We start from the raw sequence: 11,956 nt of genomic DNA, 5'->3' as shown, positions 1-11,956 counted from the left end.
ACAGCTTCCTTGCATTCGAGTTTCTTCACCGGTCTTGTGCAGACTCGAGTAAGGCTGAATTATCCTGGGTATTCAGGCCATTCCAACTCTAAGACAATCGAGAGTGTGCTTGAAATACTTATAAGGAAAGTGATTTCGTTCACGATTCTAGCCTCAATCCATTCGGTTTAAATTGATTTTCTAACAATCTTATAAGTATCTTGCATAATGGAAATCAAGCAATAGAAATTGAGGCTTCCGTATCAAAAATCAAGAATAAACATGGATATCGAAGATCCGGGTATGTTTTATTGTTTTTTTTTTATAGAAATTAGAACACTATATAAAAAAAAAAATCAATCAGTGCATGTTTGTCGATATAATTTTCTGCTAATGATTAATCATTAGGATAATTTTTAAACTAGAGATAATGAATATAATCCATGAATAACAATTATTAAAACTGTATGCAATGTTAAAAATTTACTGTGCGCAATCATTTCGTAGTACATTTACGAGTTATTTTATGTTAGAAAATGATATTAAGTTACATGACTTGTATTGGAAGATCTTAAATTCCTATGCATGAAGATGTTGGGGCATCTTAGCATAATATAGTGCACAGATGTTTTTTTTAAACACATATATGTATTTAGTTATAGTGTTTCACTTTGATTAGCATCGTTTCATTTTAATTAACGGACATGTGCGAAAAGGTGCTTATGCACGCTATTGTGATAAGAGTCATGACACTTTATTATGAGACAAAATGTTGCATATTTTCCGCTGTTCAATATCTTTCGGTGGTTCGGGTGTAAAGGATAATAATCATGTAGTGATAATAAGTAAATCTATAAAGGATAAATTGAAATTTAAAAATTTAAAATAAATAGTATGAATTGGTTGATTATTAAAATAGTCAAATTTATTAAAGTTGATGATTTTAAATTATGCAATTGAGTTTTGATTTGTATTCTATGTGACTAATGTTTATGTTCTGAGAATTTTTATTACAAGACACATGAAGATCATTCAAAGATGGTTCATGACTTCTTTGAATTTGGAGTCTTATTAAATTCTTTTATATAAAAATTTGATAACCTTATCATGGAGAATAAAGAAATTCAAGATTCTCACAAATAAAGAACCTCACGAGAAAGGTTCTCCGCGGATTGTTGGAATACAAATCGAAAGTTCGTCAATGATTGTTGAAAATAAATCGAACTTAGAATAAGCAGAAAGTCCAAAATACTAAGGATCTAAAATCGAACAAAATCGCTTTTCGACTTATTTCTCTTGTGTAGAAGGAAATAGTGAGAGATTTGTTCGTAAGATTCCTATTACTCTTCAAGTGGAAGATGGTACTAAGAGTTACAAGGAATAACTTCAAAGGACTCATCCTTTTGGCATGATGTTATCCATGAAGAAATGGATTTGAGTATGTTAAATCATACTTGGGAATTTGTCGATCTACCCATTGGATGCAAGTGTTTGTTTAGAAAGAAATATCATAGTGATGGTATATACTAAAAACCTATAAGAATAAATTAGTAAACAGGGGTTTTAGAAAAAAGGAACGTGTTGATTATTTCAACACATATGCGCCACTAAAAAGGATGTCAAAGCGACATTCCTAAATGGAGATCTCGATGAGGAGATTTACATGAAAAAAACCAGAAGGTTGCGTGCTTCTTGATAATGAACAAAAGGTGTGGAATCTTATCAAATATTTGTATGGATTAAAACAAGCACCAAATCAATGGCACGAAAGGTTTTATTCTATCATTGCAAGATTCACAAATTAAAAGGGAGACGCACAACTTAGGGGAAGACTTTTAATTCTTATCAAAACAAGAATTCAAAGAGTTTGTCATCATCAAAAAGGGGGAGATTGTGAAGATTATCTTATATCTAGTTTTGATGAGGACAAAGATTATCAAAGAAGAAAAGGATCAAAAGTGTCATGCTCATCAATGATGAAGTTGATCAAGAAGTTTTAGCAAAGAAATTCAAGTGAAGAATTTGAGAGAAGTGAACATAACTAAGGTACTCATTGCAATTTATACTATACTAATTTAAATTGCTCATAATTTTATCTCTCACTTCATCTAAAAACCTTCTTGCATCATCATGCATGATTATCTAAAAACCTTCTTCATCTAATTCTTGTGACAAGTGTTTGTACACAAAGTTGTGTGAGAACATTGTGATTTTCTTGTCTCCATGTTGATTATATGTTGATCACTATCAACGAGATGAATGGAACTTTAGAAACAAAGAGGTTTCTAGATTCGGCATTCAAGATGAAAAGATCTTGAAATGATTGACACCATTTTCGATCAAAGTAAAGAGAAATAGTGGGGGTTAAAAACATATTGAGAAAACTTCCAAATTCAAGATGAAAGATCTTGGACTAGTTGACACTCTTTTGGAGATCAAAGTAATGCGAAAATAGTGGGGGTTGTGAACTTAGTCAAATACACTTTGTTGGGAAAGTTCTTGATAAGTTCAAACTGTCACGTTTCAAAAAGTGAATATTCAAGATGATCTTAGTGTCAAAATGATGATGGAAGAGTCATGGTTATATTAGAATACTCAAGTGAAATTGGTTTTCTAATGCAATGTACTATATGCGATATAGCAGTTGCAAATAGTAAATGAGTAGATTTACTAGCAATCCAAATGGTGAGCATTCGAAGGACATCACAAGGATTTTGATTATATTTAAAAAAAAAATCAAAATCGGGTTTCCTGCCATATTAGAAGGATATACCAATATGAGTTGGATATCGAGTGTTGGAGATTATAGAGTTACAACTAAATGGATATTTACACTAGTTGGGGGTGAGATTTCTTGGAAGAGCAAGAAACAAACATGCACCACTCTCTTGACTATGGAGCCATAATGTGTGGATCTCGCTTCCACTAGTCAAAGAAGTTAAATGGTTGAGGGACCTTCTGTCGGAAGTTCCATTGGCTAAATACAGTGTTTCAAAGGTGTTAACATAATGTGTTAGTCAAGCCAATTTAGCAAGAGAATTTAGATAAGTGTAAAATGGAAAGTCTGGGCACCGAGGCCTTAGACATTCGTGAGAAAAATTGATTAAAGATGTAATCATTTACTCGCATATATACGATCGATCTATAATTTGGGAAATTTATTTACTAAGTCACTGGCCAGAGACTTAGTAAAAACAACCTCGAGAGGTATGAGGTTGAAACTCCTTGAGTAAGAGTTCCGACAGCGGCGGCAACCCAATCTTATGTTAACAGAACATTAACTTCAAGATTTTCAATGGGTAACAACAAGTCGTTGATTTGGATAATTGTCGAACATTTCGTGATAATGTTGACTTTAAAACGAGGGTTGAGTTTTACTTTTAAAAACTCTTAATGAAGTTCAATACCAAGGGTACGTGTCTTGTGGAAAAAGACACAACATGAACTTCACCTATGTGAATTTCGAGATGGTGCCGTCTCAAAGTGAGAGTTGGAGTTTCTCTCATGAAAAATTCATGAAACAGGATAGCACATGGCCATAAATAAGTGCTAAGCGAGTTATGCAGAGGAAGAACCTTTAAAGAGTGTGTGTAAGGCAACACCGGTCTAATCATATGGATTCATGGTTTAAAGGCTTTGCTACCTAATATTCCGATTAAACTTTGTGTTGTCCTCACTAAGGTTAAGTTTTAAATCGAAAGATACCTAACTGTATTAACACTCTTTATATCTCATTTCTGGAATTATTAATATTGTCATTATTAGAACAAGTGGGGGATTGTTGGAAATTATAAAATAATAATTTCCTTAGTGTGTTCTAATGTGACAAAAAATGGGAATAGATTTTTGGTTGTTGCATAAATTTGTTTTTTGAATTCAAATTTACAACATTTCATGAAGGGGTGCCTTGTGTCATTATAGATGAACCATTGCAATATATGGTGAAAAGGTGTTGTTTCATCAAGAGTTGCAAACTTATGAAATAACACATGCATGGCCTATAAATACACATTTATGAATCCAAAATGAAACACACAAAATCATTATCCTCTATTATATTTTCCAGACAGCTTCCTTGCATTCGAGTTTCTTCACCGGTCTTGTGCAGACTCGAGTAAGGCTGAATTATCCTGGGTATTCAGGCCATTCCAACTCTAAGACAATCGAGAGTGTGCTTGAAATACTTATAAGGAAAGTGATTTCGTTCACGATTCTAGCCTCAATCCATTCGGTTTAAATTGATTTTCTAACAATCTTATAAGTATTTCAAGCACACTCTCGATTGTCTTAGAGTTGGAATGGCCTGAATACCCAGGATAATTCAGCCTTACTCGAGTCTGCACAAGACCGGTGAAGAAACTCGAATGCAAGGAAGCTGTCTGGAAAATATAATAGAGGATAATGATTTTGTGTGTTTCATTTTGGATTCATAAATGTGTATTTATAGGCCATGCATGTGTTATTTCATAAGTTTGCAACTCTTGATGAAACAACACCTTTTCACCATATATTGCAATGGTTCATCTATAATGACACAAGGCACCCCTTCATGAAATGTTGTAAATTTGAATTCAAAAAACAAATTTATGCAACAACCAAAAATCTATTCCCATTTTTTGTCACATTAGAACACACTAAGGAAATTATTATTTTATAATTTCCAACAGATGGCTATCTCCTCGTCCAAATTTTATCAAGATCAATGTAGATGGCTCTTATGGCAAAGATGATATATCAGCTTGTGGGAGTGTTATCTGAATTTGTGGTGCGTTCATGGCAGAGGTGTGAGAGTGTTTGAAGGTCTCAAATTCTCCTTAGCTAGAGAATATGCGAAGGTTATTGTGAATGTAGATGTTAAGCGAGTTATAGATGCAATCATGTGCAAAGATAATAATGACTATTATGATCTGGATTTAATCCGTCAAATCCGTTTGTTAATGGCTAAACATGACGTTGGTATTCTAGAACATACGTTTCGCGAAGCTAATAGTATCGCAAATGAGCTTGCTAAGGCTGCGGGAGTGCTGAAGAATGGTTACCAGATTTTTTAAAAAGCTCTTGAGTATCTCAAGAATATTTTTCAAAAGGCTTCGGCCCTCTTGCTCATAAAAAAAAATTATAAACATTTTATTTTTAAGTTTTTTTTACGGGTTGAACTCATGCCCTTTACAATAATATATTATTCTCTATCCACTATGCCATCTTATCATCTTGTTTGAATAACTTCAATAGCAACATATATTGCATAAATGCTCTAATGTTACCAAAATAGTTTATTAAATAGTTTAATTAATAATTAGTGTATTAACTAATGATGTTAATATATTATAACAGTAATTAACTACAAGATTAATGAAATTTATTATAACTTGTGAATTATTAATTAAAATAAATTATTTTTAAAATAAAAAACCGTCAAAATGAATAAATTAAGTTATAGAAAATTGTATGATTTGCTATTATTTGATGAATCATTATCCTTTGTTTTGCTACTATCAAGTTGTATTATCTATAGAATTTCGTATGCTAATAAAAAAAAAAAATCGCCCAAAGAAATGAACGTTGAATACTGGTGTCTAGAAGATACACTTCTTTTTTCAAAATATAATAAAACAAAAGGTTAATTTATAGAATTATAGTGTTTCAAATATAAACTATCACTTCTTAATGATATGACATGTAGCATATTTTTGAACCAATCTCACTAAGAAAAATCAGTTTGGTTTTTATTATTGGGTAATGAAGTTGCCACCTTTAAAATTCTTGACCACATATATGCGCGTGTGTGAGTATCTCACTTTCATATTAATATTTGTACAACAATCGCTATTGCACCTAACATGATTTTGTTTGATTCTAAGGACAGGTTTTAAATGTTGTTGCTCTCAAACATTTACGTTTGAAAACATAGATTCAAAGCTGTGGGTATTAGTGTCAGAGTTAATAATCTTCCATATTTATTATGGCTTACATTATTGGTACGATGAATACAGTATATCACAAGTTAATCTTATCAAATTATTCTACTTTTTGTATTTAGTGTTTTCTTAATATGGCGAAACAAACAAATTCATTATCAAACAAAAGTTTTAAGATTGTTGGTAATATTAACAATTTTTAATTATATAGGTAAAAACAAACAAGTTAACGTGTGTCATTCATTATGAAACAAAAGTTTTAAAATGGTTGGTCTTAAATATTACTAAAAAAGATATTCAGTAATATTACTAACAAAGTTTAATTACTGGAGTAATACTTTTATTACTTAATGCAATTGTTTTAATTTTTTGTGTGTGCATATGATAATGAGATAAGTTGCGTTAAATACTGAATCGCTGGGTAGCTTTGTTTTTGATGTGGCAGATGAAGCTAATATGTAAGGTTAATATTTTACGTTCAAGTTAGTGAAAGAAATATGTATAGTAAATTTTCAAATGAAAAAAAATACCATTAAATAACGCATCAAGTCCTCTTTTTATAGGGATTGGATCCACTGACTTTGTGAAGGAAACTGCATCCTGACTTCCTCTCTATATCTCTCTAACAATCCATTCTCTCACCTCTCTTTTCCCTCCATTTTTTTTCTGTTTTTCAATTCTCTCTCTACAAGAAATGTCTAAAGTTAGAGAGGAGAAAGTTAGAGAATCTGAATCCCTTTTTATAAGGGTGTTCGCTTGTAACTAAAATGTGAAAAAAAAACACGAGATACTGAACACCATATGATGAATCTGACCGTTTTATTGATTATATATAAGGAACTCTTGCGTAATAACATAGATTATTTGTGTTTTTACCTTGTTTCACCTTTTCAAAGTGTTGAGCCTTATCTCCTACTGAACCTCGGTGACCAGGATAAAACAATTATCTCCAAACTTTTGTTTTTTTTTTTTTGCAAAAAGGGAAATAGTTACCCCAAGGAAAATGAATATTAAGAGCATGTTTAATATAGTTTTGTAAAGTTATTTTTTAGATTAAATCCCACTCATGCGGAGTTACGTTTCTTTTGCGAATAAACTTTGTATATAGCGAAGGTTAATAACCTCCTAAAAATACTAGTATTTTATGAAAAAAAAAAATCCACAAAAATAAGTGTTGTCTAAAGTATATATAAAGTAGTGTAAAGTATATATATAAAATTATACTACTTATTAGCAGAAAGAGTTGTCTACTGAATACTGATGATTTACGTTAGTATTTTTAGCATAAAGTATTATTTAATAATTTCTTCCGCTAACACTTTTAGTAGAAAGCATTGTCACAACTTTTTCATTTAAATATAGTGTTGTCTATGCCTATTGCAGAGTCATAATAGTCAGTGCTTGAAAGTATTGTTTAAGGCAGGCCCAGCGAACCCAGACACGCGTCCGGGTTCAGCCGCTCTTTTTGTTGTATATTTTCTATTTAATAGTCGATTTTTATACAACACCAGAGGTAAAATTTATAATTTTTAGACAAAATTAAGGGCAAAATTAGTAAAAATATAGTGTGAAATTTTTTGACAAAATCAAGGGCAAAATTAGTAGAAATAGAGTATAAAATTAATAAAAATAAAAGTGTAAAAATTTTGTCCAAACTCCCTAAAATTTCTGACTCCGCCATTGGTCTAAGGTCAAAATTTGCCTGTATGAATTTGGATACTTACCAATCGTACCATAACCCATGGTTCTTTCTTATAAAGTAAGAGGCTCAGATATGACAATTTTTACCACAATAAATATATGTAAGTGTATATGTAAGTATATTACAATCATGAGTTATACTAGAGTGGAAAATTTTATTAAAGGAACTAGCATTATTTTTAGGTAGGTAGTAGGTACCATAAACCACCTCTATTATACGTTCCTCTTTGTTACCAAGAATGAGGTTCAAGTTTTCTTTCCCTTTGATAAATTTATATAACACACTTAATAAATTTAAGTGAATTAATAAATTAGATTATTTATCTCTTTTTTTTTCATGATTTTTCATGAGACATATGTTGGTTTGTTTTTTTTAGATTCATTGGATGAATTCTTTGTCATTTTCCTACCATAATATGTATTTAGGGCCAGTCAAAAGACCCAACATTCGCGACTCGTAGAACCACAAGTCACACGTGGTACAGGTATATTACCCAGGGTTAGAGCGCATGCAATCTGAATCCAAGATCCATCCAATGGCTTCCCGCATCATATGCCTAGGGATTGGTAAGTTGTTATAATTTCTCCAATATATAAGGAGGAAGCACGCCATTTTCTAGGTATAATTCAAATTCAAGCTTCATTCATTCATCTTACTCACTTAGTGACTTGAGTGTTGAAGTACTAACCTTGCAGGAAGGGCTGGAAATGAGCCGAGTTGAGTCGAATTCACCTCAGCTCAGTTCGACTCGTTAAGAAGTGGCTGAGTTCGAGTTCGAGTTTAAGATGAACTTTTTTTTGGCTCAAACTCGACTCGTTAAGAATTGACCGAGTTTGAGTTCGAGTTCGAGTTTATCATGAACTTTTTTTCAACTCAAACCCGACATTTTAGAAGTTCACGAACATCTCAGTTCAACTTGTTAGATTACTCTTGTTAGGTTCAACTCGCTTATTTCACAGACTTAAAAGTAACTTTTTAAAGTATATAAATAAATATATATATATATATATATATATATATATATATGTGTGTGTGTGTGTGTGTGTATATATATATATATATATATATATATATATATATATATATATATATATATTTGACATTTTAAATTAATATTTTTTAAATAAAAAATATAGAAATAAAATAAAAGTTATAAGATTGGAATTTATACGATGTTAATTTTATTTGTATAATTATTTGTATAATTATCGAGTTTCGAACTATTTTCGAATTAGTTTGGTTCATTGTCAACATTTGATTCCCGTGTTTTCACGTTCAAATATCGATCTCTCAATTCATTGAACCAAAACTTTCTCAGCTTAGTGATTCAAATTCTATGATATCGAGCACCAAGTCACCATTCTCAATATACTCAGATCGTATATCAGCTCTGGTTTTCAGTTTCTCGGGTCTCTAATCTCTATATCTTCAAACAATGGTAGGTTCCATAGTCATTTGTGAACGACCCTAAGACACCTTGTTAGGTAACATAAACTCTTAAGCAATTAACTCGGGATCCAAAGCATACACCTTAATCATGTAAAAGCTGGCGCGTCCAATAAAGTTGATGATTACTTGTCCTGGGTCCCTGTTGAATGGCCTTTAGAGATTCAAGACTCTCATTTTTCACTCATGACATTGGCGTCCAGCCCCACCTTTGACATTATCTCCAAGCTCAAGCAATCAAATTCCGCCGATTCCTTCTTCTTGGAGTTTCATGAACGACACCAGCAGGGAAATCTTGAACCCCCTTATGCTATTGTACATGGGTTGCTTCTCCATAAAGGGGCGTTATATGCTCACTCCCTCATCACCTCTTTATTCTCATGTTATTAGTGAGTTTCACGACACTCCTTCCGGTGATCACGCAGGTATTAAACATACACTTGTATGCGTCGCAGCCAATTTCTTTTGGCCCAAAATACGTCAAGATGTGGAGAAATTTGTTGCCTCGTGTCTCATTTGGCAACTAATCAAACACTCCACTCAAGTTCCAGCAGGCTTTCTATAGTCCCTCCCGATTCTAGAGACGATTTGCGAGGACATCGCCATGGATTTTATTACGGGTCTTCCCCCATCCCATGGTCTCACTGTCATCATGGTGGTTATTGACAGATTATTGAAATCAGCTCATTTTGGTACCTTAGCTGCAGGTTCTACCGCTTATAAATTGGCAGAGTTGTTTGTATCAATGGTTGTTCGATATCCTGGTTTTGGCCGCTCTATTGTCTCCGATCGTGATCCGGTGTTCATCACTGCTTTTTGGCGTAAACTCTTTGAGTTGAGTGGCACCAAATTAGCCATGAGTAGTGCATACCACCCACAAACGGATGGCCAATCCAAAGTAGTGAATCATGGCCTTGAACAGTACCTACGAGCTTTCACTCGACAAAAACCTTCCTCTTGGGTTTCCTTCCTCCCATTGGCTGAATTCCATTATAATACCAGTTATCACAGTGGTCTCAAGATATCCCTTTTTCAAGCTCTCTATGGTCGCATGCCACCTACCATCCCGGCATATACTCAAGATTCCACAACTATATAAGCCTTATATGCAGCTCTAGAGGATAGGGAAGAACTGTTGAAATCCCTTAAAGTCAATCCCGCTGCTGCTCAGCACTGTATGACTCAGAAAGCGAATGCTCACTATCATGATTTTCAATTTGAGGTGGGTGACTTGGTTCTGGTCCGACTGCAACCGTATTGCCAAAGCACTCTGCGCCAACATCGTCATCACAAGTCATCTAAGAGGTTTTATGGTCCTTATCCTGTTATTGAGCGCATTGGATAGGTTTCTTACAAGATTCAACTCCCGGAAGGCAGTCGTATTCATCTAGTGTTCCATATTTCGACACTGAAGCCTTTTCGTCGATCTGATATAAACTGTCCTCGTGATTTACCACTTGCAGTTAGTGAAAACCAGCCTGTTGAGACTCATGTGACAGTCATTGATACTCGTATTGTCATGATCAACGACATTCCACGCCCTCAGATTTTGGTGCAATGGCTTGGCTGTCAACCGGAAGAGGTATCTTGGGAGGACTCGGAGCAGCTTCGTCAAGTCTATCCATCTTTTGACCTTGAGGACAAGGTGAATTTTGAAGATGTAGGGAATGATACGAGCCCGTTAATATTGGGCCAAGAGGACACTAATGATGAGTCAAGTGATGGAGGCATAATAACAAATATGGAGCCAGCCCAAGCAAGAAGGCCCATTATTAAATCGGCTTGGATGAAGGACTATGTGTGTTGAAAGAAGAAACTAGAATACAATTGAGATGGCAGGATCACAATCATAACCGTTTTATTCTTCAATTGAAGCCCCGTATTTTATGTAGTTTGTTAAACCTATAAAGTGTCAATTGCTTTGCATATATAAGTTGTATGTGTGAACCAATCTTTATGATGAATATTAAGAAGGTTCTTTCTCCACCAAAATTCTTCTTTTCTCTTCCTTAATTTCTTTGGAGTTAACACTCACTCGAAGAGTGCAATTTTTTGTGCAACTTGAGTAAGCAGGTTGTATCAATCTTGCTATAAATTCTTATAGAAATAGCTTAGGCTAAAAGAGGTGGTTAGGTGGGTCAAGGTCATCAGATTCATTTATGGTTAAGGTGTTAAAGTGGGTTAAAGATGAGGGTAATACAATTTGAAGATGGACACGAGGTGGTGGTGAAGTTGGTGACCAATGAAGAATACATCCAAGTTGAAGAATTTGATTAGATGATGAGGGTTCCCTAAAAATGGTGATGAGTCTCTGATTTGAATTTTTGTAAAGAATTATGTGATTTTAAATTTATATTGGGCCGAGTTTTTGGTATTTTATATCTAGCACGTTATAATGCCATTAAAATTACAAAAGACAAATCCATAAGATAATTCATAGCATGGCCTTTTTATTCTGTTGGGGTTGCATTACACAGTCCGTTCTTTGAGCCATGGTCGATGCTTCTTACATTGCTCTTCAAAGTTTTTTGGTTTCTTCGGCTCTTTCGGTTGGATTGTCGTTGGAAATTGGTCCAGTCTTGATGTTTAAGTGTTGATACTAGGTTTGTTTCTAGTGGTTCCACTTCAGAGATGACTATTTTTGTTCTCACAGTACAATGCGCTGATGTTGGGGTGGTTTATTTCCTTTGATATGTGGTTCTTTCTAGATATGATGAGATATATAGTTTTCAAGTTGTTTGGGTTTTTGACACCACACCCGTGGTTCCGTGTTGTTTAATACCTCGTCGGTGATGTGTTCTTTAGTTTCTTAAAATTTATCGTTGCGAGTTGGGTTGGTTACGCTCGAAAGGGAAATTAAGTTCATATGATTTAAACTCACCTTAACTATTGGTATGTGTATTGTCCATGT

Source organism: Vicia villosa, linkage group LG5 (genome assembly GCF_029867415.1).
Source record: "Vicia villosa cultivar HV-30 ecotype Madison, WI linkage group LG5, Vvil1.0, whole genome shotgun sequence".
Classification (NCBI taxonomy): Eukaryota; Viridiplantae; Streptophyta; class Magnoliopsida; order Fabales; family Fabaceae; genus Vicia; species Vicia villosa.
Note: the sequence above shows the minus strand (reverse complement) of the source record.